The sequence below is a fragment of the Bubalus kerabau genome, chromosome 22 (genome assembly GCF_029407905.1).
Source record: "Bubalus kerabau isolate K-KA32 ecotype Philippines breed swamp buffalo chromosome 22, PCC_UOA_SB_1v2, whole genome shotgun sequence".
NCBI lineage: Eukaryota > Metazoa > Chordata > Mammalia > Artiodactyla > Bovidae > Bubalus > Bubalus kerabau.
This window is the reverse complement of record NC_073645.1, coordinates 47,245,421-47,272,239: the sequence shown is the minus strand read 5'-3', so window position 1 is coordinate 47,272,239 and position 26,819 is coordinate 47,245,421. Positions and strand designations below refer to the sequence as shown.

General features: G+C 44.0%; 1 long non-coding RNA gene across 6 annotated transcripts in view; it reads left to right on the top strand.

The window, feature by feature from the left end:
- Positions 1 to 26,565, top strand: part of LOC129636833 (uncharacterized) — a 35,382-nt gene extending 8,817 nt beyond the window's left edge. For 3 of the 6 annotated variants that reach the window (XR_008707147.1, XR_008707144.1, XR_008707149.1), the window contains exons 2-3: positions 25,478 to 25,568; positions 26,250 to 26,565. This is a non-coding gene — a long non-coding RNA (uncharacterized LOC129636833). Of the gene's footprint in view, positions 1 to 9,930; positions 10,007 to 10,699; positions 10,982 to 25,477; positions 25,569 to 26,249 lie in introns of all 6 variants that reach the window. The other 3 variants (XR_008707148.1, XR_008707146.1, XR_008707145.1) reach the window with 2 other exon arrangements.
- Positions 26,566 to 26,819: the final 254 nt, after the last annotated feature.

The window sequence follows — 26,819 nt, the reverse complement described above, 5'->3', positions numbered from 1 at the left end:
CATATATAGATGAAATTATATGCTGATGATCAAACAAAGAAAGGAGAAAGGAATGGAGCTATATTGGAGAAATGTTTTTCTATTTTCATGAAATTAAGTTGATATTAATCTGAAGTATATTATAATAAAATATGCATTGTAATCCTCAGAGAAACCACTAATAAAGTAATTCAGAAATAGTTTAAAACAAACAAAGGAATTAATATGGTATACTAGGAAATATCTGATTATTCCCTGGTAGCTCAGTTGGTAAAGAATCTGCCTGCAGTGCGGGAGACCCAAGTTTGATCCCTGGGTAGGGACATGCCCTGGAGAAGGAACGGGCAACCCACTGCAGTATTATTACCTGGAAAATCCCATGGACAGAGGAGCCTGGCAGGCTACAGTCTATGGGATCACATACGAAAGAATGCAGTAAAGAAGAAATGGGAACAGAAAGGCTATGAGACATAGAAACCAAATAGCAAAATAGGAGCTGTAAATTAAACCACATGGTAATTACATTAAATATGAATGGATTAAACATTCCAATCAAAAGACAGAGATTATCTGACAGGATTAAAAGCAAATACAAAAACAAAAAGAAACAAGATCCAACTATATATGTCTTTCTGCTCCTCAGAAGATACTGATAAGAGAATGAAAAAATAAATTATGGACTTGGAAAAAATATTTGCAAATCACATATGGCTAAAATGAAAAAGACTGACCATAACAAGTGTTGGACAGGATAAGAAACAACTGGAACTCTCACATCCTCACATGGAATGTAACATGGTACAACCAGTTTGGAAAACAGTTCAGTCGTTTCTTACAAAGTTAAAATTATATCTACCATATGAATCAGCCATTACACTGCTATGTATTTATCTAAGAGAGATGAAAACTTAGATCTACACAAAGCCTTGTACACAAATATTCACAGCTCTATTTATAGTGGACAAAACTGGAAACAACACAGTTGTCTATCAACAGGTAAACGGATTATGGTGAAGATATACAGCTTTTCTTTCCATTCACTTGTTGATAGACATTTGTGCTGTTTCCACTGATGCAAAGAGCTGACTCATTGGAAAAGACCCTGCTGCTGGGAAAGATTGAGGGCAGGGGGAGAAGGGAGCAACAGAGGATGAGATGGTTGGATAGCATCATTGACTCAGTGCGCATGAATTTAAGCAAACTCTGGGAGATAGTGGAGGACAGGGAAGCCTGGTGTGCTGCGGTTCATGGGGTCACAAAGAGTCTGGCACAACTTAGCCACTGAACAACAGCAACAACTCAGAAATAAAAGGAATAAACTACTGATACGTGTAACAACATGGATGAATGTTAAAGAAGCCAGACCAAACTAAAAAACAGTACATACTGCGTGATTCCAATTATATGAAATTATACAAAATGCACACTAATCTGCAGAGACAGAAGTAGATCAGTGATTGCCTGGGGCACTGAGCTGGTGAGCTGGTGAAGAGAGGTGGGAGAGAAAGATTGCAAACGGGCCCAAGGAAAGTTTTAGGGTAATGGGTATGTTCATTATCTTAATTGTGATAATGATGTCACAATTGTATATAAATGTCAAAATATCAAATTGTACTCCTTAAACACGTTTATTGTATGTCAATAATATCTCAAACTTTTTTTTTTTTTAAATACTAATCAATGAAGTATTCTGCCTCTAGCTTACCTACACCTTTGTCCTTCCCCACAACAATTAACCGATAGTTTCTGGGCTTCCCTGGTAGCTCAGTGGTAAAGAATCTGCCTGTTAATGCAGGAGACATGGGTTCAATTTCTGGGTTGGGAAGATCCCCTGGAGAAGGAAATGGCAACGCACTCTAGTATTCTTCTGGAAAATCCCATGGACAGAGGAGCCTGGTGGGCTACAGTCCATAGGGTGGCAAGAGTTAGACACAACTTAGTGACTAAAACAACAACAACAGTCCAGTGACTATCCCTTAAATGCTACTTAACTTGTGAATGAGTAAAAGAATAGTAAATGAGCCAGTTACCAACCCGTTATTTATCCTAACATAAATGCCTCAGTATTTTCAATTCCTGCTGAAAAAATGGGAACAAACAGTTTATTCTTTCAGGACAATTTTCATGTGTAGCTGGACATTGATTCCAATTTCAGAACACTTAAGATATGAGACACAAAGTAGCTTTACAATTTATGGCTCTAAAATTCATAGCAAACACAAAATGAGTGTCATACTCAGTGATTAGAGCTATTCAGTTTAGCATATGAGGGTATCCAAGAATTGCTTCTGCCTCCAACCCTATTTCTTAAATCAATAAATGGATATCTTTTAGACTACAGTTCACATAAAATTAATCCAGATGATTTGTGCTTTTATAATACAAAAAAGATCTTCAAGACCAAGATAATCACGATGGTGTGATCACTGACCTAGAGCCAGACATCCTGGAATGTGAAGTCAAGTGGGCCTTAGAAAGCATCACTACAAACAAAGCTAGTGGAGGTGATGGAATTCCAGTTGAGCTATTTCAAATCCTGAATGATGATGCTGTGAAAGTGCTGCACTCTATATGCCAGCAAATTTGGAAAACTCAGCAGTGGCCACAGGACTGGAAAAGGTCAGTTTTCATTCCAATCCCAAAGAAAGGCAATGCCAAAGAATGCTCAAACTACCGCACAATTGCACTCATCTCACACGTTAGTAAAGTAATGCTCAAAATTCTCCAAGCCAGGCTTCTGCAATATGTGAACCATGAACTTCCTGATGTTCAAGCTGGTTTTAGAAAAGGCAGAGGAACCAGAGATCAAATTGCCAACATCCGCTGGATCATGGAAAAAGCAAGAGAGTTCCAGAAAAACATCTATTTCTGCTTTATTGACTATGCCAAAGCCTTTGACTGTGTGGATCACAATAAACTGTGGAAAATTCTGAAAGAGATGGGAATACCAGACCTCCTGACCTGCCTTTTGAGAAACATATATGCAGGTCAGGAAGCAACAGTTAGAACTGGACATGGAACAACAGACTGGTTCCAAATAGGAAAAGGAGTACGTCAAGGCTGTATATTGTCACCCTGCTTACTTAACTTCTATGCAGAGTACATCATGAGGAACGCTGGGCTGGAAGAAGCACAAGCTGGAATCAAGATTGCCGGAAGAAATATAAATAACCTCAGATATGCAGATGACACCACCCTTATGGCAGAAAGTGAAGAGGAACTAAAAAGCCTCTTGATGAAAGTGAAAGTGGAGAGTGAAAAAGTTGGCTTAAAGTTCAACATTCAGAAAACGAAGATCATGGCATCTGGTCCCATCACTTCATGGGAAATAGATGGGGAAACAGTGGAAACAGTGTCAGACTTTATTTTTCTGGGCTCCAGAATCACTGCAGATGGTGACTGAAGCCAAGAAATTAAAAGACACTTACTCCTTGGAAGAAAAAAGTTATGACCAACCTAGATAGCATATTGAAAAGCAGAGACATTACTTTGCCAACAAAGGTCCGTCTAGTCAAGGCTGTGGTTTTTCCAGTGGTCATGTATGGATGTGAGAGTTGGACTGTGAAGAAAGCTGAGCACTGAAGAATTGATGCTTTTGAACTGTAGTGTTAGAGAAGACTCTTGAGAGTCCCTTGGACTGCAAGGACATCCAACCAGTCCATACTGAAGGAGATCAGCCCTGGGTGTTCTTTGGAAGGAATGATGCTAAAGCTGAAACTGCAGTACTTTGGCCACCTCATGCGAAGAGTTGACTCATTGGAAAAGACTCTATTGCTGGGAGGGATTGGGGGCAGGAGGAGAAGGGGACGACAGAGGATGAGATGGCTGGATGGCATCACTGACTTGATGGACGTGAGTCTGAGTGAATTCCTGGAGTTGGTGATGGACAGGGAGGACTGGCGTGCTGCGATTCATGGGGTCGCAAAGAGTCGGACATGACTGAGCGACTGAACTGAACTGAACTGAACTGAATATTGCTTTAGTTACCTGTCAGGATTTAAGGTTCTATTCCAGGTATTCTCTTAAAAATAACTGATTATGATGGTTATACAAACTAGAACTCTAGGACAAGTAGCTATTGAGCCTATGAAATATTTATAAACCACCTTTATTGTGGGTCTTTTCTACCGGATTTTAATATACATATGCTATCCTTTGTCCAGCTTCTTCCAGATATTGGGCTCCTGCTCTTTAAAGAGTAATAGATGATTTGAGCCTAAGCTTATTTATGTAGCAGCTATTAAGCAATCAATAGGATTTCAATTTCTCAAACGGTCTCTTAGTTTCATAAAGCATCACTTTTTTATACTACAAAAACAGCATCCTCCTTGAGAAAAGATCCAGATCATAATTAAATTACATTGAAACTTTTACTCGTCACTGACCTTACAGTGGTGAAGTTGAATCCGCAGGGTCTGATGAGAGGCAGTATGCCTTTGCAAAAGACCATGAGCCTTGAACTCATGACCTGGGTTCGAAGTGGCTCCTCTACTTGTTACCTTAGACAGATCTCCATCTGGTTTCCTCATTAGTTTAGAAATGGATATATATCATAAATACCTTGCAAAGTTATTTTAAAGAAGAAGATAAAAAATTATTTTAAAATACCAGCATGGTGCTTAGTATAGAGTGGTGGTGGTTTAGTCGCTAAGTCATGTCCGACTCTTGTGACCCCATAAACCATAGCCCACCAGTCTCCTCTGTGCATGGGATTCTCCAGGCAAGAATACTGGAGTAGGTTGCCATTTCCTTCTCCAGGGGATCTTCCCGACCCAAAATTGAACCCAGGTCTCCTGCATTTCAGGCAGATTCTTTACCGACTGAGGTGTGAGGGGAGCCCAGAATGAATGTCTTGAAAGAATGTGTGCTCCGTTGTGCCTGACTCTTTGTGACCCCATAGACTGTGGACTGCCAGGCTCCTCTGATCATGGAATTCTCCAGGCAAGAATACTGGAGTGGGCAGCTATTTCCTTCTCCAGGGGATCTTTCCGACTCAGGAATTGAACCCAGGTCTCCTGCATTGGCAGGCAGATTCTTTACCACTAAGCCACCTGGGAAGCCTAGTACAGAGTACAGAGTAGGTATCCAACAAATCAAACAGTTCAGTTGTTCAATTGCTCAGTTGTGTCCCACTCTTTGCAACCCCATGAACTGCAGCATGCCAGGCTTCCCAGTCCTTCACCAACTCCCAGAGCTTCCTTGATGTTCATCAGGTCAGTGATGCCATCGAATCATCTCATCTTCTCTCGTCCCCTTCTCCTCCTGCCTTCAATCTTTCCCAGCATCAGGATCCTTTCCCTGATGAAGTCAGTTCTTCGCATTAGGTGGCCAAAGTATTGGAGTTTCAGCTTCAGCATCAGTCCTTCCAATGAATATTCAGGACTGATTTCCTTTAGGATGGACTGGTTGGATCTCCTTGCAGTCCAAGGGACTCTCAAGAGTCTTCTTCAATACCACAGTTCAAAAGCATCAATTCTTGGCGCTCAGCTTTCTTTATAGTTCAACGTTCACATCCATACATGACTACTGGAAAAACCATAGCTGGAGAAGGGAATGGCAAACCCCTTCAGTATTCTTGAGAACCCCATGAACAGTATGAAAAGACAAATCAATAAATGTTAGCTTATTTACTTATTTTCATAGATTATTCCATTTTCCTTTAGAGTAGCAAATATTGGCTCTACCACTTGCCAGCTGTGACTTTGGATAAGGTGGGTCTCAGTTTCAGCAGCTGAAAAGTGAGAATAATCTTGTTTTAAGGATCAAAACAAGATAATTTACACTGAAGAGTTTCATCAGTTGCAGAGTATTTGTGAAGGTGAGATGGTCTTTCTCTCTCAAAGCTTCAGCCAGGCATGGTATTTGCTGGAGATGGTAAAAAGATTGTAACTAAATGTTAGTGGCCTCACTGGGTGGGATTCCATGCTGAGTGGACAGGCCTGAAAAAGATTTTCACCAAAAATATATGAATCACTGGGTTCAGGTCTCGGTCTGTACTAGGCCCTGGGATCCAGTGATGAACAAGCTGACAAAGTCTTACTCAGACAAAGCAAGGCTGTGGGCCCAAAAGGTGAGTCAGCGGAGGTCGAGGGGGACCAGTCAAATGTGTTTCCAGATTCTGCTTGTAAAGAACTCCTCCATCCACCCTTTTCTTACCATCTTTATCCACTACCCTAGTAAAACTGCCCCACTATATCTTTGCTACTACTTAATTACATGGCATATGCCATTCATTTCTAAATAATAACAAAGAATAAGAAGAAGAAATTAAAAAGTTATATTTTTACCCTCATTTCCAGTGTTTTCTTTTATTGCCAGTTTTGGATTTTAATGCCATGCAGGCAGCAAAGGTGGCCTCTGAGATTTATGCTCTTTGCTATTCAAGATGTTATTTTTTTTAGCATGATTAATGTTTAATTTTATGAATGCTTTTTTAATGTTTGAAGAGAATGACAATTCTCTACTTTTGTTCAGTAAATTCTGTAACCTGTTAAGTCAAGCTTATAAGTTGTGCTGTTCTAATAACCTTTGGGCTCACTTTTGTTAACTGGATCTGTAAATTTCTGAGAAATGTCTACTCTCATTTTCCCATATACCCTATCTCATCTGCTTCCTCGTATCCAGGAAATCACTATCATTGCTTTTTCTTCTCAGTGTTATAGAGTTAATATTTAAAAAATTATTTTACCTACCATGTCTAGGGCTTGGGGGCAAGACAAAAAATAGATACCTATACCCAATGAAACGTCCCTTCTCTTAGTATTATATGTGTACAAAACTCGTATTATAGCAAGGGCCTGTGTTTGGGAAGGGGAGGGGAGGGGGTCTGCCCAAGAATTCCAGAAGAGGCACTGAAGCTCCTCTGTGCACACATGTGATACAGAAGGCAGGCTGAGTTGGGGGTTTTCTTTTAATAGTTTCTTTATTTTCGGCTATCCTGGGCCTTTGTTGCTTTTTTCCAGTTGTCGCAAGCGGGAGGTAGTCCCTAGTTGCGATGCACCGGCTTCTCGTTGTGGTGGCTCCTCTAATTGTGGAGCGCAGGCTCTGTGGCACAAGGGCTTTAGCAGTTGTGGTTTCTGGGCTCCAGAGCCCAGGCTCCGTAGTTGTGGCACTTGGGCTTAGTTGCTCAGCAGCATGTGGGATCTTCCTGGACCAGGGATTGAACCTGCATCTCCTGCATTGGCAGACGTATTCTTTACTGCTGGGCCACCTATGGGAAGCCCCCACACTGGGGTTAGATTATGGTTCTTAGCCTAGGTCTGCATTCACCAGCTGGGCCACCTTAGCAAGGTATTTCAAACAACAACAAGCTCAGTTTCCTGGTCTGTAAAATGGGGGTAATGATAGGAATGGCATTACAGGGTGGTGGGATTTCATGAAATAATAAGTAGGAGGCACTTAGAAGAGATCAGGCACAATCAAGCCCCTGGTAACTATCTCAGAGAGATAGTCACAGTTCTGCAGAGCCTTTCACCAAGCACTGAGGATACAAGAACAAGATGCAAGCCAGTGCTCTGAAATCTCTTACTGTCTGCCTAGCTCAGCACTGAATACCATTAGATGCTTAATAGATATGTTTGATTATTAGGCTGAGTAGAAATACAGTTCTTACACTTGAGGAATTTCCACTCTAATGGAGAAAAGAGAACAAACAAAAACCCAAATTCCCAAGAACACAAATTAGATTTACATAAATAGGCACAAATATATTGTAGCAGTTACAGTCTGAGGGGTTGCTAGAATAATTAGAATAATCCAAACAAAAAAGGATTGGCTCTGTAAATTCACCTCCAACGTAGAATCCGTTATAGGTTCTTTTAAAAAACAAAGATAAAAGAAGGCCTGCACATGGGATATATTTAATATGTACATTTATTTAAAACTTTATTTTATGAGTGTGAGAGAAAAGACACCAAAAAGGTGCAAGTAAATATATTAGAACAATTTCATCATGAACCAGCACTCACTCAGCATTGCCTGAAGGCATGCTTTGTTTCACGGGTGTTGCTTTGAAAAGTTTTCCTATTGCCTTATACCAAGTTACTTCTCAGTTTCATACAAGCTGCCTGGAGACATTTGAATCTGCGGCCCCTTCAAAATATTCTGAAGTTGCCTCCATTCCCTTTAGAACTTGTAGAATCATTCTGTTGAAATATATTCAGCTTATCTTCAGTCAGTTCAGTTCAGTCACTCAGTCGTGTCTGACTCTTTGCAACCTCAGGGACTATAGCACTCCAGGCCTCCCTGTCCATTACCAACTTCCAGAGCTTGCTCAAACTCATGTCCATCGCATCGGTGATGCCATCCAACCATCTCATCCTCGTTGTCCCCTTCTCCTCCTGCTTTTAATCTTTCCCAGCATCAGGGTCTTTTCCAATGAGTCAGTTCTTCACATCAGGTGGCCAAAGTATTAGAGCTTCAGCTTCAGCATCAGTCCTTTCAATGAATATTCAGGACTGATTTCCTTTAGGATGGACTGGTTTGATCTCCTTGCAGTCCAAGGAACTCTGAAGAGTCTTCTCCAACACTACCATTCAAAATTCTTCAGTGTTCAGCTTTCTTTATAGTCCAAATCTCACATCCATACATGACTACTGAAAAAACCATAGCTTTGACTAGATGGACTTTTGTCAGCAAAGAAATGACTCTGCTTTTTAATATTCTATCTAGGTTGGTCATAGCTTTTCTTCTAAGGAGCAAGCGTCTTTTAACTTCATGGCTGCAGTCACCATCTGCAGTGATTTGGAGCCCCAAGAAAATAAAGTCTGTCACTGTTTCCATTGTTTCCCCATCTATTTGCCATGAAGTGATATGACCAAATGCCATGATCTTAGTTTTCTGAATGTTGGGTTTTAAGTCAGCTCTTTCACTCTCCTCTTTTACTTTCAACCAGAGGCTCTTTAGTTCCTCTTTGCTTTCTGCCATAACGGTGGTATCATCTGCATACCTGAGGTAGTTATTGATATTTCCCCCTGCAATCTTGATTTCAGTTTGTTATTCATCCAGAGGATTTGTTTTGGCTGCACTGCTTGCGGAATCTTAGTTCCCGGACCAGGGATGGAACCCAGGCCCCAGAAGTGAAAACCTTGAGTCCTAACCATGAACCACTAGGGAATTCTCTTTGATCTTTTTTAAAACCAGAGATCTTTCTAATCAGTTGTGGTGAATAACAAGCATGATCAAGATGATAATTAATTCCATTTAGGGGTCAAAATGAAACATGAATATAATGTGATCATAAAATCTTCTGATTATATAATGCTCACTGTATACTAAACATATATATTAATCAAAAGATCAGTTTATCTGCCTAAATACTAATTTTAATTAATCTTTATGAAAGAGCTATGTGAGTGAGCAGCAGAACTGGGATTAAAACAGAAGCAACATGACACAGACTGTACGCTCTTACCCACGATCAGACTGTAATTATTGTAAGTAATTAGACTGATTTTCCTGTGTGACTCGTAGACTGGTTCAACCTCATGGCAGCACTGGGTTCTCACCAGCAGATGCCGTAAAACAGAAATGCCAAGTGCTTGTCTTAGATTAGTGGAAATTTGAAATGGAGATATACCGGCATTTTAAGTGCATCACAACTGGGTTTCAAGATTATTGGGTTTCAGTCTACTTTGTAGTGGTGGTTTCCTTTGGAAAAATTATTTGGCTTTTCTCCTGTTTCCTTATTTATAAGAGGCAACTAGCATCTGCCCACTCCCAACTTTATGATAACGTGAGGAATAATTACATGCTGTGTGCTTGGTTTTGAAGAGCGCCATGTTAGAGACATGATATTCATTAATTATGTATTAGTCTTTATTGCATACTTTATGCTCCTTCTGAGACTATATTTTTGACTTCTTTCACTGATGTTGTAACAAACAGTGGAATTAGTTTTCTTTGATCATTGCCTGTAGTGATCAGATAAAATTCTTTCCTGAAATTCTCAAGGGCCACTTGTCAGAGATGGAGCAGCATACTGGATTGGATGGGACTTGCTCACTTCCCAGAAAGAGACGGAAGGCAGGTCAGAGAACTCAATCACCACTGGGGGGAAGAGCTTTGGGGGAGGGTGCATAAAGAGAACAGCCAAGCAACCCCAGTGTGTCTGGGGGGCAACCATGCCTGCTCACCCCAGATTTGGGAATTTTGGGTATCCAACCAGGAGGATGGGTTCCAGTCAAAACTTGGAAGGCAGTGGTCCTTGTCCAGAAGATATGACCATGAACTCCAGGGTAGGATTAGGGCAAGACGTAGGCCCCATGGAAGGGAGGTCAGCAAGAGATAGATGAGGCTAGAGTGCCAAAGTGCCACCCTAGAGTGAGGAACTGGGCTGTGGAGCAGGGCAACTGGCTGTCACCTAGTAGGGAAACTGAGTCAGTAGCCTATTCAGAGAGCTTCGTGCCAACCACAGCAAGGGGGGAAGAGGTGCTGCGGCTCAGAAGCTGCGTGAACCCAGAGTTCTACTCAGGGGCAAAGGACTCTGGGGCTGGTGGCCACGAAGCCCCTTCATACAGCTGGTGTCAATGGGGATAAGAAGCCGCATGCCAGCCTCCAGAGACCACCCGCAAAGGCCGGCCCACAGAGGCCAGCCACAGAGGGTCTGGCTCTCCTCTGAAGGGGGTTGGCTTGGAGCGTGGGGTGCACCACTGCATCGCACAACTCTGAGGCCGTGTCCTCCTCGCTGCAGCCCATGTGAATTGTGTCCACCTCTCTCCAGCCCAACCCCTGCCGCCGCACAGTGCACAGCCTTGCAGGCTTTATGCAGTGTTCCTGGGCCGCGGCACCTGCTGGGAGAAGCCACCTGCAGACGTAATTGCTGGCAAATGGGGGTGCAAGCCAGGAACCAGCACTCTGCCTCCATCCACAGGCGACAGGCAGTGCCAAGCGGCCAGACACCACATTCACTTATCTTTCACTTTGTCTTATCTGGCCCTGGAGTGAGGGAGGAAGAACTTTGTAACAAGAAGGAAGAACGAATACTGGGGACATGGAAAAGAAGGTACGCGGACGCCGTGCCTTACTGGTGTGATTTTCCCACAGGCTCAATTCGCTTTCTGCCGCCCATTTTTCATTATACTGATTTCTGATACATAAGTCGAACACTGTTATACTGATGTAACAGAGGTATAAAGGGCACTTTTTATCATGGACCTGTTTATTCCTATCATGACTCTGCTTAAATTCTGTACTTAGGCTTTCCTTTTATTTTTAAAATGACTCCTTGAACATGAATGGTCATGGAAAATTTACTGTAGTATAATTGCATATAATCCTCGAACTTCATCCAAAAACAATTCCTGGGTAGCAGAGAACTGTCATATTCAATTGTGTTTCTTCATTGCAACAACCTTTGTGGGGGGAGGGGAAGCAATTTCATTTGCTTCATTTTCATACAAAGTAGAAGACCCATTGTGCTTTTGTAATTAAGTTCCCTCCCATCAGGAGAAGAGAACCTGTCTATGAAATGTGCATTGAACCCAAATGGAAAAGTTAATTCAAAATAAAAAGCAATGATTATCTTTTGTTTATTAATGAGATAAATATTTAATAAAATATCTCTGTTTTCATCTTTCTATTTTAAAACATGGCAATTTAAAAGCATTTTTGGATGTAATAGCACATTAAGAGCTTGAGTTACTAATTGGATTAAGTACTCTATATTTCTCAACCAAGTGCCTCTTGGCCATATCTTCACAGAAATAATGCAGCAATCTGAGTGACAAGAACCTCATCAAACCCCCTTTGCCTGTTTTGGGATAAAGGCTTATCTGAAAGTTAGAGTCCTAAGGCAGAGGCTTCATGGGTTGTGCTGGGAAATTGTGGTATTGTGATGTTAGATTTCATCAACTTATAATTTGAAGTTTGAAAATATTCAGGTTTTAGCAAGAATTTTTTTAGCCCTCTTGTACCCTTACCAGAAACCATCAGCATCAGTGGGCTCAGAAATTCTCTTGTCAGGAACCTGAGCAGCATATCAGGCTCAGAGAAGGGCTGAGCCTGGTCCCCAATCACTGCCACTCTGGCAAGAGTCACTCCTTGTTTGCACCTCTACACATCTTTGATCTCCTGGAGGAGGGTATGGCAATCCACTCCAGTATTCCTGCCTGGAGAATCCCACGGACGGAGGAGTCTGGAGGACTGCAGTCCATGGGGTTACAGAGTTGGACCCGACTGAGCAGCTAAGCACAGCCCACAGCACACGCATCTTTGTATCTCTCTTGCTCGTGTGCCCATTTCCTTTTGTATTTTCTGGGAAGCACCATAGCCTAGTGGAAAGAATACACATTCTGAAATCCTGTAAGCCAGATTCAAATCCTATTTCCCTTCAAATGGGGTAAACCAACAAGCTGAAGACTCAGGGAAGAGTTGCAGGTCAAGTCCAAAGGCAGACCACTGGCAGAATTCCCTCTTGCTTGGGGGACATTAGTCATTGTTCTAGTCAAGCCTTCAACTGATTAGATGAGGCTCTCCACATCACAGAGGGCAATCTGCTTTATTCATTGTCTACCAAGTTAAATGTCAGTTTCATCCAAAAATCACATTCACAGATATATCCAGAATAATATTTGACCAATCATCTGGGCACTGTGGCACAGCCAACTTGCCACATGAAATTAACCGCTGTGGGGTGATAGTCAAACATCTGATAGCGGTGATGTCACTGGCATCCTAAGTCAGAAGTGGACTCTGGCCATAACCAACCAGGTCAGCTGCCCTGTGTGACCCTGGGCAAGCCACTCAATCACTGTGTGCCTCAGTTTCCTCATTTTTAAAAGGCAGGGAACAATCCCTACTCCCCAGTCACTGAGAGCCTTATATAATACAGCTGGCTCAGAGCTGAAATACATTTGAGTTCCTTTTCAGGGCACAGAGCATGTGTTTTCCCGTCTGCCTGTTGCAGTTATTTAAGTTATAGTTGTTACAGTTATTTTGGTTTCTGCTGAATTCATTTGCTATTAGACACATAGTTTATGAGCACATACTATGTGCCAGGCGCTGTTCTGGATGGGGGACCCAGCACTGTGAATAAACAAAGCAGAGCTCCACTCTCTGCAGCGTATGCGCCAGTGGGGCGGGGGAGGGCAGGCAAGACAAACAACAAACAAGTAAACAAAACAACTTGAGATCAGTGCTGTAAAGAAGATACCTCAGGACAGTGGAACAGAGGCAGGAACAGGGGAGCTGGTTGGAGGCCTCAGGGAGGAGGTGACGTCTGAGCTGTCCTGTGCACAGGAGGGAGGAGCCAGCCTTGAGATGCTCCCAGGGCTGTATTCCCAGCAGAGGGGACCACAGGTACAGAAGCCCTGAAACATCAAAGAGCTCAGTGAACACGAGGAAGAGAAGAAAAACAGCATGCTGGCTAAGATATGGTCAGCTGGCAGAGAGCATTGGTAGCTGAGATCATAGACATGGGTGCTGTAGAGACAGGGAAGGCCGGCAGTTCTTGTAGGGTCTTGTAGGTCAGACTAAAGGGTTGGGTTTATTCCCAGTACACTGGCACCTACTGGAGGGTTTAAAGCAAGGAAGTGATGTAGAAAGATTTTTAAAAGACAACACTAGCCAGTGTGTTGTGGAGTGCTGCAAGAGGCAACCGTGGACACGGGAGGACTAGTTGGTAAGCTATTTCCCCAATCTGGGTAAGAAATAAAGGCAGCTGGGAGCAGCAAGATGGAAAGAGATGCGTGGATTGAGAGTGTAGTTAGGAGGTGGAGCCATTTGTGTGGGAGAGGCAGGTAAAAGATGAGGAGAGAAAGAGTGAGCTGGGTTTAGCTTGAGCAGGTGGCAGAGGGTGGAGCGATTCTCCAAGTGGTAAAAGCAAGAGAAGAATTACACGAGTTTCTTCCTTCATATGATGCTGGGTGTATGAGTTGGGGAAGGATGATGCAGATTCAAGAGTTCTGTGTGGCCATAGTAAGTCTGAGATGCCTGGAGAAGCCAAGCCTAGTGCATGAGCACAAGGGGAGAGGTCAGGGCCAAACATATAAGCCCAGTATCTCATCAGCCCCCAGGTAGCACTGAAAGCCATAAACTAGATGACATTAGCAAGGGGTAGGTAGGTAAAGAAGACAGTATGCTGAGACTGGGATTTCTGGTGGAGGAGGGAGAACCAGCCAAGGAGACTGGGAAGTAACCATCAATGAGTGAGGTGACCCAGAAGCCACAAGAAGAGAAAAGACACTTTTCAGGAGAGAATGGTTAACTTTTAGATGCCGCTAACAGATCCAATACTTTGGCCACTTGATGCAAAGAGCCAACTCATTGGAAAAGACTCTGATCCTGGGAACGATTGGGAGCAGGAGGAGAAGAGGGTGACAGAGGATGAGATGGTTGGATGGTATCATTGACTCAGTGGGCGTGAGTTTGAGCAAACTGCAGGAAATAGTGAAGAACAGGGAAGCCTGGCATGCTGTAGTCCATGGGATTGCAATGAGTTGACTTAGTGACTGAACAATAACAACAGGTTAGGCGAAATGAGGACAGAAAAGATCATTGTGTTGGACAGTTTGGAAGGTCTTTGGTGGCCCTGACAAGAGTAACCATAGGGGGCCACTGGGGCACAAACACAGCTGGCGAGATGGCCAGGGAGAGGATGGGATGGGAGGAGGGAGACGCATGCGTTGACACACCTAAGAAGCTTGAATGTGATCAGAGCAGAGTGAGGAGTCTGGGGAGTCGGCAGAGGGCTCTAGGAGGTGGTGTTTACCGTGGGAGACATTCATCAAACGTGCCTAAGTACTCATGGAGATGATCAGATAGAGAGAGAAAGTGGTCCTACAGGGGTGAGGGAGTGGAATTGCATGATGAGGCAAGAGGGGCGGGGAGGCAGAACACAGGGAGGAGAGTAGCTTTCTGGAGAAGCAAGGGCACTTCTCTCACAGTGGAAGAGTGGAGGTCAGAGTGGGTCCCTGTGCAGGGAACTGCTGGGGACGGGAGGGTGTGCCTTTTCTCAGAGAAGCAGGAGGCAGTTAGGAGTTTACTGCATTTAAGGATCAGAAGAAAAACCAGTATAGCCAGAATATTGTCAGCAAGTGGGAGAGTATTAGTAGGTGAGGTCAAAGATGTGGAGGGTAGCAGATAATGGACAGTGAAGAATTGACATAGTGAATAGGGAAGAGTGCTGAGGGAGTTGAGAAAAGAAAGAGTAGCATGAGATGGTTGTTTTGGAGATGAGGAAAGGTGAAATGCCCACGAAGCTTAGGAGGATCATCAGGGAGTGCTGATTTTGAGGGTGGAACTCAACCCAAGAGCACATTTCAGCTGTTGAGTGTTGGCCTGGGGTGAGCCGATGGCTGAGCGTCACTGGAGTTTCTGATTGGCCAGGCAGGTGAGGAGATGTGGAAGTGAGGCAGAGAGCAAGTGGAACTTAAGCTGGGTGGGAGGTGTATCTGCCTCCAGAGCAAACAGATGAAGCTCAGAGAATTCAGCTGGAGGAGAGTATAATAAATGTACTATTTGCAGAGATGGGATGGTCAGAACAACAAAGGGTGAGACCAGCTCCAGTCAAAAACCATTCCTACCTCTAGAGCTGTTGGGGCAGACAGAGGATTGGTGCCATCAGGTCTGGCAAGAGCTTGGAAGAGGGATGTCCCATGGCAGCTGCAACCACAGACGCCACCAGAACTGTGATGAGGCAGGGATGGAGCAAGACCTCTCCTACCCTTTACCTCTCTAGTCTCTTGAACATCCTGTCCATTGACCCAGCTGGAAATCAGAAGGCAAGGACACCAAGTATGTGCTCCTCAGAGGTCAGAGCACAGAGCAAGAGGTTGGGGAGAGGGTTAAGGAAAGAATTAACCCAGGAAGAGAGAATGGGCAGGAGGAACATGATGGATGATGCACAAATATCCTAGTGACAGCCCCCAGCTAATAGAAGATGAGGCTGAGAATGATGTCATCAGTTCTTTTCCTCCCACGAAGTTTAGCACAGGGCACTTCATGTAAAGACCCAGCGAATGTTGGACCCAATCAGATAGTTGATGTGATTAAGTGCTCAGGCTGCCTCCACTGCATATGGTTAGTGACTTATGAGATAAGCATCACCTAAATGCACTGTAGGTCTCAAGAGCCCTGAATTCTTACCTTCTTTAAACCCAATAACCCCATATCTCATACTTGAATCAAGTGAATAATTTAAAGCGCATATTTAAAACCTCTTACTGCACAAGTTAAGTTGCCATGCAAGTTATAATAGGAAAAAAATAGCAAACAGCATGTCTAGAGGAACAGGAATGGCCATACAAACTATGGAACACCCCCTACAGGGAATTTTTGGAAATGTATAAAATGATATCTACAAAAGATGTATAATAACAATAGTAAAAGTATATCTTGTGTTGTTCATTGAAAATGCAAACTTGCATCACAATGAAATCTAAATTATGGAGGGGGAAATATTGTATACCAGAAATGGAGTGGGGAAAATCCCACAAAAATGAGATCATATATTTGTTTTTCCCTTTTTTTTATATTTTACTGTATATTTCAAATCTTCAATAATTTTATTCTAAAAATATATCTTTAAGGAACCAGTGAGAATCTGGAAGTAATGACATCTTTTGCAAAAGCATCCATGGAATTTGGCAAATCAAACTTTTCCAGCATTTCCTCTCTCTACCTTCATTGCTTGTGGATATATTTTGTCTTTTTGTACCTAGGATTTCAATTCAGAAAGTCTTGCTTCATATGCTTTAGAACTTGGCTGAAAGAGTATTTGACACTTGAGATTCCAATATTTTGTAGCTCCAAACATGTCCACCCCAATATAGAACACCTAGTGAAAAATCTAGAAGAATTTAGTTGGCCATTAAAGTTCAGTTCAGTTCAGTTCAGTCGCTCAGTCATGTCCGACTCTTTGCGACCCCATGAATCACAGCACGCCAGGCCTCCCTGTCCATCACCAACTCGCGGAGTTCACTCAAACTCATGTCCATCGAGTTGGTGATGCCGTCTAGCCATCTCATCCTCTGTCGTCCCCTTCTCCTCCTGCCCCCAATCCCTCCCAGCATCAGAGTCTTTTCCAATGAGTCAACTCTTCGCATGAGGTGGCCAAAATATTGGAGTTTCAGCTTTAGCATCAGTCCTTCCAAAGAACACCCGGGACTGATCTCCTTTAGAATGGACTGGTTGGATGTCCTTGCAGTCCAAGGGACTCTCAAAAGTCTTCTCCAATGCCATTAAAGTAGGTGATATCTAATGTTCATGAGTTTCAGTGGATAATACCACTGCATATTTTAAACATGGCCTAAAATGAGATGAAACAGGGATAGGGTGTCTGTCCTGTTTTTTAAACTACTTCTGTTGGGTCTGTATTCTGTTGGGTCTCACTTCAGGCTGTTAGAGTCCATAAACTAGATGGCTTATAAACAACAGACATTTATTTCTCCCCATTTTGAAGACCAAGATCAAGGCACTGGCAGCTTTGGTGTCTGATAAGAATTTGCTTCCTGCTTCATAGCTGGTATCTTTTTGCCATGTCTTCACATGGCAGAGGAATGGAGGGACCTCTCACGGGTCCCTTTTACCAGGGCACTAATCCCATTAATGATTAAGTAGCCTAATCACCCCTCAAATACCCCTTCTCCTAATACCATCTTGCTGGGGGTTAGGTTTCAACACATGAATTTGGGGGCTGACAGAAACATTCAGTCCATATGGGGACTTTCTTCAAAGAAGCGCCGAGGCAGTCACATGTGAAACAGCAGGAACTGGGATCCTTCTTAAGCTATGAGCCCTTTTAAAAACTCGGTTGGTTGATTTTAGGCTGCACTGGGTCTGTTGCTAGGAGCAGGTTTTCTCCAGTTGTGGCGAGTAGGGGCTAGCGTTCACTGAGGTGTGCAGGCTTCTCACTGCGGTGGCTTCTTCCGTTGCAGAGCACGGGCTCTAGATGAGCAGGCTCGATAGTTGTGGCACAAGGGCCTAGCTGCCCCACGGCATGTGGAATCTTCCCGGACCAGGGATCGAACCTGTGTCCCCTGCATTAGCAGGCAGATTCTTAACCACTGGACCACCAGGGAAGTCCAGCCTCTCAGCTTTTTTACAGGCTAAGGAAACTTACCAACTCCAGGGAGCCTAACACAATCTACCCCGTAGATTCCTGGCAACCTCAGATCCCCAGGTGGTCCAAACCTCTTTTCACTTCCGGTGTTGGGGAACAATTGAGCTTGTGTCAGCATGTGCTGGGCACTCAGAAGTTGTTCCACGCCACATCCATTTAAGTGGATGTAACTTTTTATTATTACAGCCACTTATTTGAAGGCACATAATACCATCTGGAAGGGTTTTTCCAGGCAGTAGTAATTGATCACTCTGGAATTCAACTATTAAAAAATAAAGACATGGCTTTAATGTTTAGCTCTTGTCTCTCACGCTTGACAAGAATCCTCTTCATCCAGTCTGTGATGTGCTTCTCTTTTGTGTTTCAGTCTGAAAGAATAAGTCACTTTGGGTGAAAGGTGTCTAGACGTCCAGAAACTTTCATTCATGCAGACTTCAAACTATCACTTGGGAAAGTTGCCAACATTATTTGTTGTGTGTGCCCTTATTTCAGAGTCATGGGAGGTCTGAAGGAACTTCCAGAGTCACATCCACATAACCGCCGCTTAGTGAGCAGAGCTTCCTTGCTGTGAGCCACGTGCTGAATTCTTCTTATGAGTTCTAGCATGTTAGCCTTGTTAGCCTCCTTGAGTGGAATCCTCCCCATTTAAGGAAGATGAGGTTGAGACTGGGGCTTCCCTGGTGGCTCAAATGGTAAAGAATCTGCCTGTAATGCAGGAGACCCAGGTTCAGTCCCTGGGTCAGGAAGATTCCCCTGGAGAAGGGAATGGCTATGGGGTCTCAAAGAGTCAGACATGACTGAGCAACTGAGCGCGCGCGCACACACACACACAGGCTGAAATTTAGAGAGGCCAAATAACTCACTGAAAGCTCCCCAGGTAGTGAGTGACTGAAGTGGACCCCGTCTGGCAGAGTCCCAAACTCTGTGTGCTGCGTGCTTCTTCAGCATCCACCCCTGAGTGCCTGGGGGCCAGGAGCCCTGGACGACCAGGGACACGTCTGGCATCAACAAAGTCAGGTCTGGGTCTACTTATCCTGATGCAGCAAGGGAGGACGGTCATGCCTCTGAAGTTCGGGGGACCTCTCAACAGGGAGAGATGAGCTTATGCTGGGGGACTGTAAAGATGGATTACAAAAGGGGAGCCAGCTTTGGGCGTTCACTGTCAAGATATGGGACAGTCAGCAGCTAGTACCCCGCCCATCTTTGTTCAGCGGGGAAGGACTAAAGTGGGGTGGGGACTGTCAGTAGCAAGAGAGCAGCAATCCCCCAGAATCACCAAGCAGAAGTCTTGGGGGCTGAAATACAGCCATGGATAGAAACCTTATTATGCAGCGTTGTCATGACCAGTTGGAAACGCTGCTTGTATTTCAATGGAAACTTCACAGTCTTCCCATCACAGGGCTGAGCTTCACTTTCTTAAGTAAAAACGATATGATTTATCCCATAGTAGGTATTGGGAATGTAGCAGGGAACATGACATGTTCTCCTCCTCTCAAAAGGTTAGCAAGAGAGGGCCAGGGAAGGGGGACACATTACTGAAGGTGATTTGTCCTCACTTTGTAACCAGGCTGTAGTCCTAATTGTTAAAATCTGCTGCACCCCTTCCACCCATCAGAAATGTTTGTGATGGTGAAATTTAAAAGGCAGCCCCACGGCCACTGCCCTGGTTATCAACTGAAATGGTCTCTCAACAGAACTAATGGAGCAGTCCAGCTCTATCCACCTCCCATTCTCTTCCTTACTGTCCCCAGGATGAGCTTGCTAATATCCAAACTGTTGTTCAATTGCTAAGTCATGTCCAACTCTTTGTGACCCCCACCGCCCCCAGATCCTTGCAAGGGGGCTGTCTCCCCATCCCACAGGCTCAGAGCACCAGCCACACTCAGTGGTTCAGAAGCATGGCGTCATTTGTTTCGTGTCTGTGTCTCATGCAGGACACCTTCACGTGCCCCATGAAGACAGAGGTGGTCTGTCGTGTCCACCCCAGTCCCCTGATGCCCAGCATGGTGGGAACACTGCCTGACACTCAGTCGATGCCTGATGTAGATGAATGTCTTCTTGACTGCATGCCCACCTCCCCAGTCAGATGCCTGCCCCTAAGCATTCCATGTATTTTCATCTCTATGTCCAGAAATTAGCCCAGAAGTGGTCATGTAGTAGGTACTCTTATTTCCTATAAAATGAGTGAGTGAACATTTTCCCCTTTGATCGCCCAATAAGTCATTTTAGAACCATGAAAAGGGAGTAAAATAATCCTGTGTTCTTTTACCTGACTTGAATAGAAATTTTTAGTCTCTCCAAAATTTCATCGTTTTCAAGTCTCAGCAGGCATACAAAACTTTTGGAAGCTCACTGCTTTGAGTTTTCATCACAGTTCAAATCACCGTGCTCCATGTAAAATGGAATTTGTATTTCTTGATCAGTATGGGGCCTTAGGCTCTCAAAAGAAAAACACGGCATATCTCACTGAAGACGCTTTAACTCTACATCTGAGCGGAACTACTCCTCTCCTCTCTGAAGGAAGTCTTTGAAAAGAAGTCATTGAAATTACTGACCTAGCAAATAAACAGAGCTACCCTAGACTTAGCCTTCATTACTGGGCGCATAAAACCTGCATACCCTATTGTCTGGGAAGGCGCACAGGATGTAAATGCCCTTCCAGCTGTGAGCCCTCCGGAGAGCAGGCCTTCAGCTGTTAATCTCTGCCCACTGTCTCCAGCATCAAAACGCAGCCTCCGAGACATCTTGAACAAGTAAATTACTGGGGAGCTTGAGTATGTTCTTTAACAACTACTTGCTCGAGAGAGGCTGACAGTTTTAAACGGGTGCATTTCCAAGTGACCTCATCAGATGTTTCCACGAAGATGTAAGCAACCTCAAGTCTGAGGAGCCTGCAGAGCAAGTATGAGGAGCACCCAGGCCACCCTGCCGGGGGCCCGGGCTGATACCCACACCCGAGGGAGCCCCCTGGCACGGAAAATCGCTCTTTGGAACATGTTTCTTTCGGGTTTTTCTGTGATCCTACAGAACCCTGGCTTTTCTTCATCTGAGAAGTTAATATTGCTCCTAGTCAGAAGTTTTCCTAAAGTGATCAGATGAGCTTTCACAAACGCGATCCTCTCTATTCCATCCCGATTTCTTTTACTTTCTCCTCCTGCTACTTGAACGTCGTGGGCTTAATGTTTAAAATCTCAGAGGAGAGCAGAGGCTCCAGAAGGAGGGAGGGTATTTCATGCCACTCTTGGGAAGACTCAAACCTTACTTCCAGTTTTTTAAAAGAAAACTCTTCAAAACTGCGAAGCGTGAAGAAGTCAGAAACTTCTCATCCTGGTTTAATGACCAGAACGCCTTGGCTTATTCCCATTCAGATTTAGTTAGCATTCTCAACCCCAAGAAACCACCCAGACTCAAAGACAAGGTAGACTAGTCACTAACTGAGCCTTGCTTCTCTCTTCCTTAGGGTCTGAGGTTAACTACAAATGTGCCAGCGGCTAACTAATTAACCATCTAATGACTGGTGGTGGCTAGGGTCTCTGGATCTCGACCCAGGAGAAGGGCACAAGTGGCAAGACAATCGCACATCCCCAAATCTGAGAGACGAAGTCAAGGAACTGCATGCGTGCAACTGTGTCTCCAAGGCTGTGACTGTTTGTCCAGGCAATCAGTGGGCGATTTTGATGGCTCTTAGTTTGATAACACTCTGAATTTTGCAATACCAGTTCCCCCAGTCATTTTCAGTGCTGGATAGGGGGCCATGTCATCCTATATCACTACTTTGAAGTCACCCAAATAAATATTTATGAATTTCTGGTTACAACGCTTCTAAAACACTCTGTGATGGTCAAGGGCAATTTAGAAACAAATTTCTGTTTGTTCAGTCTTAGTTTTGGAAAGGGGTGCTACAGCAGATGGGCATGATATTGACGAGTGCATTTCAATGCTGTGGAATCCCATGGTATCCTAGCTTATTACAAGGCTGATGCTGGACACAGAGTAGCTGTTCGCTAAAGGCTTGTGCAGTTGGCGCTGATTAGATAGACCATGGGTCACAACCTGTCCTGTTGCACCTGTCGTGTAGAGAACAAGCATCACATACAGCTCACCCAGGAGGTGATGCTCCCCACCCACTGGAGCTTTACAAATGAAAGATTTTTAATGCAAATGAATTATATATTATACTTGAATAATGGACAGTAACTGAATAACACATTATCTCCATAAATATGTTCAACCAAAGCCTTAAGCATTATTCTTATTTACTAAAAAAGTAACCACAGAATTCATGTTAACTTGTAGCATTTTATGGAGCACAGTACCTTGCATTTGTTTTAGAAAGTCAACTTCCTGTCCAGAATGTATAAATTTAGTAGACCTTAAGGAAGAAGGTTGTGTGTACGTGTGTGCCTGCTGAGTCACTCAGTCGTGTCTGCCCCTGTGCAACCCCATGGACTGTGGTCCGCCAGGCTCCTCTGTCCATGGGTTTCTCCAGGAAAGAATGCTGGAGTGGGCTGCCATTTCCTTCTCCAGGGGATCTTCCCTACCCAGGGATCGAACCTGGGTCTCCTGCTTTGCAGGTAAATTCTTTCCCTACTGAGTCACCTGGAAAGTCCCTGAGGAAGAAACTTATTAGTATCTAACTCATAAGGTGCAAGAAATATCACAAGTTAAATGTAATGTCCCAAAGCCAGATATTGGTTAAATACAAAATATTTTAAAAATCACTTCTAATATTTAGATGTCAAACAGGATAATACATGCTGATTGTATTTTCATTTAGTTTATCTTACATGGGGATGAGTTTAAAACCAAATGGAGTGAGAGTGGGGAGAAGCAATTTAAGAAAATCAACATATTAAAAGGCACCTACCATGAGTGCAGTAAATACATTATTCAGCAGCAAGTTAGTGAGGCTGTATTTGCTTCTGAAGTTCTTACCAGAAAGAATGCTTTCTCCCTTAATCTATCGTCTGCTGCCTGACTTTACCCAAGCCATTGTGACTTATTCTACTGATCAAACAGGCTGAGCAAGTTGATTATCTATGCATGGATGCTTCAGTGTAAAAGACATCTCGGGAGCAGTTCAACTTTCTAATTTTTAAAAAACAAAAGGGGCAAAAGAGAGGAGGGAATGGAGCCACAGGGCTTAATATCCAACTAATGAAATGCTAATGCACACAAATAAATTTTGAAAGAACACAAACATTGCTTTGAAATTAGTGATACCTCTTCCATTGTCTTAAAAAATGGAAGATTGAAACCTGTATCACGATGTTTACTATGTTTAATTTTCAATTGTTTCTTTGATGCTTCAGATAGAAAGATTTGCACCTGCAAAGAAAAAAGGCTCTGAACAGATTGCAAACACTCTGCAAACACTTCATCAGGAATGTTAGTTGTCAGCATACCCCCAGCACAAGGGAGCCTTGATGATATCTTATATGCCTTTGACTCCTTTTGATTAATAAATGCAAACAATTTTTCTCAGTAACCTCTGTTGCAATCTCTGCATGACAATCAGGGACAACCTCTGGTGAAGGGAGGCACTGGAGTCTGTTTTCGCTTCTTCGGCTGCAGAATAAATAGTTGATGTTTAATGCCTTTTGACAATTAGAGAATGAAGTCTCTGCAGCTATGCAATTTCAGCAACTGTTTATTATATCTGTTCCCTGCAATGAAAGATCAATGTTTACGATAATTTTAACTCCACTCTGGGTGGACAATTTGATTATTTCTTTCCCAGAGTTTCATGTCCTCTTTTATTGAATTCTTAGGTGCAAATATCATTGGCTTTTCACAAAATGGATTTGTGATGTTTCCATCAAAACAATGTATTGAATGGGCATTATAAGGAAGCCAAGTGTGACTCTCATGGAATATTCCGTTGTTACTTCCCAAGGCAAAGACAGTGGCTGAAACCTGTGAGAAAGTCAAGTTTGGTCCCTCTCTAAGCCCCGTAGTCTTCCTTTGGCAGTGCCTTAGCAAGATCCATGACTTTGCTGCAGGTATCAGGGCAGCAGGGCACTCTGGAATTGCAGAGTCTAGACTTCTCTGCTGCTGGGGAGCCTCTGCACAATGTGGAGGTGGTGGACAAGGGTGGCAGAGCTGTGGCATTGTATAGCTCCAGGAGACACGTCCCAGGGAATCGGGACAGAACAGTGGCCCGAGGCTGTGCGATGCACTCAGAGCTCTGGCAGATTTGTGTAAAGCTCAAGAGGTCAGGCATGCCAAGGAGGCCAGGGTACAGAGGAAAAAGCCTGAAGCTTAGACACTCTGGCGTACATGGGTCTGGATCCAGGGGTGTGACCCTATGGCTTCTGCCAGTCGTCCACTCATCTCTCCCTCACTTAGTGATTCATTCCAGTGGTCATGTATAGATGTGAGATTTGGACTATAAAGAAAGCTGAGCACCGAAGAATTGATGCTTTTGAACTGTGGTGTTGGAGAAGACTCTTGAGAGTCCCTTGGACTGCAAGGAGATCCAACCAGTCCGTCCTAAAGGAAATCAGTCCTGGGTGTTCATTGGAAGGACTGATGTTGAAGCTGAAATTCCAATACTCTGGCCACCTGATGCAAAGAACTGACTCATTGGAAAAGACCCCAATGCTGGGAAAAATTGAAGGCAGGAGGAGAAGGGGATGACAGAGGATGAGATGGTTGGATGGTATCACCAATGCGATGGACATGAGTTTGAGTAGGCTCTAGGAGTTGGTGATGGACAGGGAGGCCTGGCATGCTGCAGTCCATGGGGTCTCAAAGAATCGGACACGACTGAGGGACTGAACTGAACTGAAGTGATTCATTCAGTTATCCAATACATGTTCACTGGGTCCTCCCAATATGCCAGTCACCCGGGGCAACTGTGGGGAGCTGGTGGCCCAATGGAAAGGAGAATGATTTGGTACGTGTTTAGTCAGTTTGGGCTACTTTTGCAAGATGATGCAGACTGGGTTACTGATACACAACAGAAACTTATTTCTTTCAGTTCTTGAGGCTGTAATACCTGCTCAGGGTGCCGGCATAGTCAGGCTAGGGTCCTCTTCTGGGATGCAGATAGCCGTTTTCACATATCCTTATGCAGAGGAAGGGGCAAGGGAGATTTCTTGGGTCTCTTTTATAAGGACACTAATCTCATTCCTACAGGCGCCATCCTTATGAACTAATCATCCCCAAAAGCCTCTCCTCACATGAGAGACTTGCATTTCTTTTTCTTTTATTTTGGCCACACTCCGCAACTTAGGATCTTAGTTCCCCTGCATGCATGAAAGCTGTCACTTCAGTGATGTCCAACTCTTTGAGACCCCACGGACCGTAGTCCGCCAGGCTCCCCTGTCTGTGCGATTCTCCAGGCAAGAATACTGGAGCGGGTTGTCAGGCCCTTCTCTAGGGGATCTTCCTGACCCGGGGATCAAACCCAAATCTCTTATATCTCTTGCATTGCAGACAGGTTATTTACCACTAGCACCACATTGAACTCATGGACAGTAAAAGCATGGAGTCCTGACCACTGGACTGCCCAGGAATTCCCCTAGAGGTTTGTATATCAACATATGAATCCGGGGTGGGGGACACCCTTGGTCCATAACATCAGGCTGTGGCTGGGAAGTGGACTAAGGACTAAACTGAGGCCTGCTCAGCGCATTGGGAGCTTGGTTTGAGTGCTGGGAGGGAACACTGCTCAGAGATGGGGTGTGGTGGGGTGGACTGAGTGGCCCTGTGGCCAAAGGAGGCAATGCCAACTTCTTTGAAAAGACCAGGCCAGGAAGGCAATCAGAGCATCCCTAGGGCCTGGAAGTTGGAGCGTTAGGCAAATTACCGTAACCACTGTCACTCTGTCTTGAAACAAGGGACAATAACTCCTGACAAGAGACTGGGTGGGTGGCTCTAATGAAATAGTGTATACAAAGCAAGTATAAAAGAGGATGTGCTAACAAATGACAGATGTAATGACGGATAGTGTTATAATTAATCTCCACTGGGCGTAGCAGTTTCATGAGACTCTCACTTGGCCAAATACCATATATTCCTCTCCATCTCTACACTATTTAATTTCTTAGATTTGTCTTAATGACCTTGGCATCTGTATATTTGTTACCATAAGTCAGCTCAAATAATTTTTAGAAATGGATGGCATACATTGTAAATAGAATTATCTGGGATAATAAGTAGATTTCAAGTCCTACTGATGAATTGATCCATCCATCTTATTTTCAAGGTGCTTTCTATTCAAAAAAAGATAAAATGTCTGGGAGAAAAATAAGATGGAAGACAGAAGAATCTCAATTGTAGCTGATTATTTTTAGTTGGATGAACTGGTAGGAAGAAGTCCGCAGACTTTATGCACGACGAGACGGATGTGCTGTGAATGTGCTGCTATCATTGGATGAAGCCGTGTCACGTTCCGGCCAGCAATCAGCGTGGCAGGGGTTCGATGTGAAGAGTGACTGCAGGTGATAAATACTCCATCCTTCATACCCAGAGCTGATATTTGGGCCTGCCAATGCTTGGATCCACTGGCACTTTCTGACCCATGAGATCCGGACTCCAGGTGGCTGTGGGCAATGAGGGGCCAGCCTATATGGTATCAGGTGGGGCCCAAGAGATGTATTCTCCTAGAGGGTGGGCTTGGAAGGGAGTGTCCAAGAGCAGGGACCAGGTGAGCTTAAGCTTGTGTCCCGTCTGCCACTCGCTTTCCCGGGGCATGACCTTGCTGAGAAAGACTGAAGAGGCTAAATCCTCTCTCAGCCTCCAGTTCCCTGTCTGTAAAATGGGTGAAAATAACACC